Here is a 5574-nt window from a genome sequence, read left to right as displayed (position 1 = left end):
ATGCTACTAGGAGAAGTAGTTGAATGGAGGCAAGCGGGTGGCGGTGTTGGTGGTTTGCAACAATTTGTGAGAAGTTAGCCTATGTGTGTGTGTGGGTAGGTGTTGGAGTGGTGTTCCATGTTGACCCGTTTGCGCGCATTCAGGTAACGCTTTTTGTAACTACGATTTCTTACTTCTATAAAAATATGGTACGTCTTCGGCGTACTCTTGAAGAAAGAGAATAGAAGATTATGCAATGTGTATCGGACAAAATGGACTAGTACACCCTCGTGACGAACTTGTGATGAAAATACACATGAGGCATGCTGGCAAAGCTGCTAAAACGAAATCTCTACCCCGTGATGAAAGTTTGGCAAACCAAAACCATGCATGAATATGGTGTTGAACAAAATAGTACGTACGTACATGCCCATTGCGTCTAAAAAATACATTGCTTATTCAGAGGCTGTAGCACAACTGTGATGTGGTGTTGTCGCTTTTTCACCATGCCGCTGGGACGGTCGAGTCACTCACCACTCTCTTGTTTTTGGTGAAGTAGGCGACGAGCTCCTCCCTGTCCGGCAGGGACTGCCTGACCACCTCGCCGGAGGTGTACTCCTTGGCCCACCGGCGCAGAGCAGGGTACTCGCCATCTGCCATGAGGCGCACCCCGGCGACATCCTCCAGCACGCCGAGCCAGTGAGCCAGCGTGCATGCGGCGAGGTCGACGAAGCCGAGTGCGTCACCCCCGAAGAACCTCTTCCCCTCCAGCTGCGCGTCCAGGACCCCAGGCTCTCATTGGTCTCCCTCGCCAGCCGCGCCTACTCCTCACCGTCCGTCCACATCGCCTGCCACATGTCAGCCTGGACGTACCGAGCGGGCTTTTGGGCCAGCTCGTGGACCGACCAGGACCGGACCGATCGGTCCCGGCCCGCTAGGAAAACTGGCCGGTCCGAGCTGGCAATTTAGGTCCGAAAATCGACCGGTCCGGTCTGGTCTTAGCTCGGTCCGGCTCGGAGGACCAATGGCCCGGCCCAATTAGAGCTAATGGAGAGCCCATCACGCATCACATATCGTGCCTGTGTGCGTGACCTAAACGCATCCCGCATCCCGTTCGGCTCCTTCCAGCTTCCACCAGGACGCACCGCGCCGCCGCCGCTCCTTCCACCAGCGGACTCGACTAGCCACCAGGACACGCCGCCGGCCGCTGTGCCTCTGCCTCGCGCCGCCGCTCCCTTGCGCGGCTGTTCCTCCCCTTTCCCCCGCGCGGCCGTGCCTCTCCGTCTCTCTCCCTCGCACCGCCGTGCCGCCGCGCATCAGGTCCGTCTTCTCCGTCTCCGGTCACCATGCTGCTGCGCCGACTACCGCTCCGACAGCCTGGGGCCTACATGGCAGTGACTGTATGTCGCCAGGACAGTGAGGACTGACGGTCCGCACCGAGCTTTGCGTTTGCCGGTCTGGTCTCTGAAATCGGGACCGCTGCACTGCTCGGTCCGGACCGGACCGCCGGCGGCCGGTCCAAACGACGGCTCGGACCAGGACCAGACCGGCCCGGACCGTGTCCACCCTGAGCCACAGGGACTTCAAGCACTTGTTGGCGATGAAGTCAGCCCCGAAGCGGGCCGTGGCGCGCTCGTAGGGGTCCGCTGGGAGGAGCCGGAGCGCCGACCCCTCGTCGTCGTGGAAGGACTCGTCCACGTACTCGACGATGAGGAGGGACTCGCAGACGGCGCGGTCGCCGTGGAGGAGGACGGGGACCGACTGGTGGACGGGGTTGTGGGCGAGCAGCAGCTCGCTCTTGTTGGCCAGGTCCTCCACGAGCAGCTCGTATGGCACCCCCTTAAGCGTGAGCGCCACCTCCACCCGGTGCGCGAACGGGCTGCCGAACGCCGTGATGAGCCTCACCGGCGCCGGCGCCTGTGCTGTCTGCTGCGACATCCTGCAGACCTGAACAAGTCAAATTCGCTGTCTCGAGAATGAGACGGACCGATCGCCGTAGGTTTTAGTTTCTTGGAGGATCACAAACTGCTCTTCTCGCTGATCGTCAACTGAGTGGTCTCTGAGTTAGCTGCTAGCTGGTGTATTTATATGGCCGAGGAAGAGTGGTAGTTGTGCATGGTCAGGTCAGAGATGGCGGGCTGCACGCCTCTTCCCCAAGGAAAGGATCTGCCGATCTTTTATCCTTTTCACACCACTTGGACTCACGCTGCTGAGATTTTAAAGGAAAGTAACGACACAGATGTTGATCAGCCAAGAGGTTTAGTCGGTCAGAAGTAGCTGGTGTGTTGGATGGATCAAGTGAGAACTTGAGAAGCTTCGTGAGAGATGGGAGAACGTTTCTGCTCCCGTGCTCCCCCGGGCTGAACGCGAGGTGGAAAAACACATCGACGGCCAGGATGAACCAAAAACGGTTCATAACGAGGGGTACGATCGTCTTTGTTGCCCCCGCGTATAGCGGTCGAGGAGCCTTGAAAGGCCCGTATGGGCCCGGTTAGATCGTATGCCTGGCCGTATACGTATTTGTATATGGCGGTGTTTCGTGCACGCGTGGAGCCGCCCGCGTGTGGGGCAGTACATGTCACGGGTAGATTCCAAAACCGTCCCATCATATAAATGTGAACGGCAACCACCTCCGGCCGCATCGCCCACCATTTCCCCCTGCCGCATCGTCTCCCTCTCCCCACTCCCCACTCCCCACTCCCTCTCCTCTCCAACCTCCTTGTTGCCCTTACCGCATCCTCTCCATCGCCATGGGGGACGCAGGAGGCGAGCGCCCCGATTGGGGCGCAGATCTGGTGGAGCAGGCGCGGCAGGTCGCTGCGGGCACCTTTGTGAGGGGACGCGCTGGCGTCCAGCGCGGCGCTCCCCCCGCTGCAGATCTGGAGAAGGCGGGGGTGGGCTGCAGCGGCGTAGTCCAGCCAGATGCGCCCGCTCTGGCGATCTCCGGCGAGGCGCAGAAGGTGGAGGCGGGCTCTGGCGAGGCGCACGAGGTGGAGAAGGTGGAGAAGGTGGAGGTAGGCTCTGGCGAGGAGCAGGCGGAGCAGACACTACAAGAAATATGTAAACTTGTGACCTTGACTATTGGTCACTGAAAGGTCATGGTTTTTTATTTGCGACATTTTTGTGACCAAAAAGAGAAGGTTAAAAGTTAGCGGTCATAAACTGACTATAGCGACCTTTCTTCTGGAATGGTCGAAGACGTTTATGACCAAAATATGTACACTGTGGCGTTTTGGTCACTAGCAACCTCCCCAGGCCACGTAGGCATCCAGCGTGGCAAGCTGATGTGGCACAAGATTCAACCCTGTCCAATTGGGTGTTTTACATGGGCCGAGCCCATTAATTCAGCCTTTCTATATATTTTTTCCCTGCCAATTTTTTGACAGACTTCATGGGCCAAGCCCAACAATTCAGTCTTTTATTTATTTCTTGGTCATGGCCTTTTAACATTTGTTTGGGCCTAGGCCATTATGTTTTGTTGCTGGTCCCACCAATAAGATGGATACCACTTGTCATAATCTCACACATTAGACCCACGTGAGAAAATTCAAAAGTGATTTCATAAGTGGGCTCCATGAGTCAGGTTCCATTTCACACGCTTTGAAACCACATAATGAATATTTCAAACAGAACATAACAAATGTAGTTCGTCAAAGAAGGATAAATAAGTCAACTACAATCTGTACATAGTCTATTACAATATTAATCAAATCTTTCCAGTCTATTACACATAAGACAGAACATATAACTCTTTGCTACACGGCTTAGAACTTCAAATATACTTCCTAGTTCACTTTGCTGGAGCTCTTGTAAATGAGAGGAAACACCATTTTCGTGTATGTTTGTAGAGGCTGAACCAAGGCATCTAACAATAAACCAAAAGAGTTAGAAACAAAATAAAAACAAATATACAAAGCAGATAGGGACTAAATCCTGAAGTATATGTACAACAGAATATAACCACACGTCACCTCTATCTATTCCGTGTGTATAAGTAAAGAAAATTATGTACCAATAATTATATTATGGGACGGAGGGAGTAGTACATATGATTACTTTCAGGTTATAATTTTTCTTCACCTACAGTCTACTCCTATATTCAGGGAACCTTAGTCAGGTATCACTAGTGAGCACAGAACAAAACAAAACAAAATAAAGGTGTTGGCTATATAAGTGAAGACTATTCACGGCTTTTTAGAACGTACAACAAACCAACAAGGACATACAAGTTGCAAATAATCAAAACTTAGTAGCCACTGAACCTTGCAAAACACATATTGTGGCATAGTTCATCGAAAAGAAAGATGATCGCAATAACAATTAACAAGATTGTGGTGGCCAGAAGACCACCACCACAGATGAGTCTTAACAAGATTGTGATCGCAATGACAATAACAATTAACAAGATTGTGATGTACACTATCAGGGAAGAGGGGGAGGGAGATGGAGGAGCTACCTGCCGCGGTCGCAATGGAAGCAGAGGAGCAGACCCCTCCTGCCCCTCCCCCACGAGCAGGACAGGGCTGCCGGCTGGGCACGCCCCTACTCCTCCGCCTCCTTGATCAGGAGACCTCCTTCCCCTACTGCTGCTTGGCGGGCCGCATCACTAGTCACCTCCTCATGCAAGAAGTACACAATAAATAGACAGACGGTCAGTGAGGGAGTCCCGGACTAGGGTGTGTCCGGAGAGCCGAACTATCATCATCGGCCGGACTCCAAGACTATGAAGATACAAGATTGAAGACTTCGTCCCATGTCCGGATGGGACTTTCCTTGGCGTGGAAGACAAGCTTGGCGATATGGATATGTAGATCTCCTACCATTGTAACCGACTTTGTGTAACCCTAGCCCTCTCCGTTGTCTATATAAACCGGATGGCTTTAGTCCATAGGACGAACAACAATCATACCATAGGCTAGCTTCTAGGGTTTAGCCTCCTTGATCTCGTGGTAGATCCACTCTTGTAACACACATCATCAATATTAATCAAGCAGGACGTTGGGTTTTACCTCCATCGAGAGGGCCCGAACTTGGGTAAAACATCGTGTCCCTTGTCTCCTGTTACCATCCGCCTAGATGCACAGTTCGGGACCCCCTACCCGAGATCCGCCGGTTTTGACACCGACATTGGTGCTTTCACTGAGAGTTCCTCTGTGCCGTCACCATCAGGAAGGATGCCTTTTCCCATCTTTAAATACGGCTCCGTTGTCAAGGGAGCTTTGGCTGCCGGCCAGACTATCCGGCTAGGCGGTTTTCTTATGACCGCCTGTTCGGCCATCGCTCCGACAATGACCTCTCAGGTCATCAAAAGTGATCTTCACGTCAGCTCGGAATTCACCGAGCAGCTAGATCCGATTGAGCTCTCCTCCGTAAACGAGCTCTTGGATCGCATCACCGCCCTGAGAGTCGCTACCGACTACGATCAGATTGGGCTTAAAACCGATCAGAGAGAAATTAACTCTCCCCAGGTTACCCACCACGTTGTTGTGGTAGAGGAACAATGCGGGGACTCTTCTTCTATGTTAAAAACCAACTATGTCCGGATTCCCGATCCCTCCATGCCAGATTCCCGCGGAGGGACGGACGTTAATCAAA

At 53.1% G+C, this 5574-nt stretch overlaps 1 pseudogene; it reads right to left on the bottom strand.

The window, feature by feature from the left end:
• Positions 1-348: 348 nt before the first annotated feature.
• LOC123082956 (probable glutathione S-transferase) lies at positions 349-2017 on the bottom strand (annotated as a pseudogene).
• Positions 2018-5574: the final 3557 nt, after the last annotated feature.

The sequence above is a fragment of the Triticum aestivum genome, chromosome 4A (genome assembly GCF_018294505.1).
Source record: "Triticum aestivum cultivar Chinese Spring chromosome 4A, IWGSC CS RefSeq v2.1, whole genome shotgun sequence".
In the NCBI taxonomy this organism is placed as follows: Eukaryota; Viridiplantae; Streptophyta; class Magnoliopsida; order Poales; family Poaceae; genus Triticum; species Triticum aestivum.
This window is presented reverse-complemented; position numbering and strand designations above follow the sequence as displayed.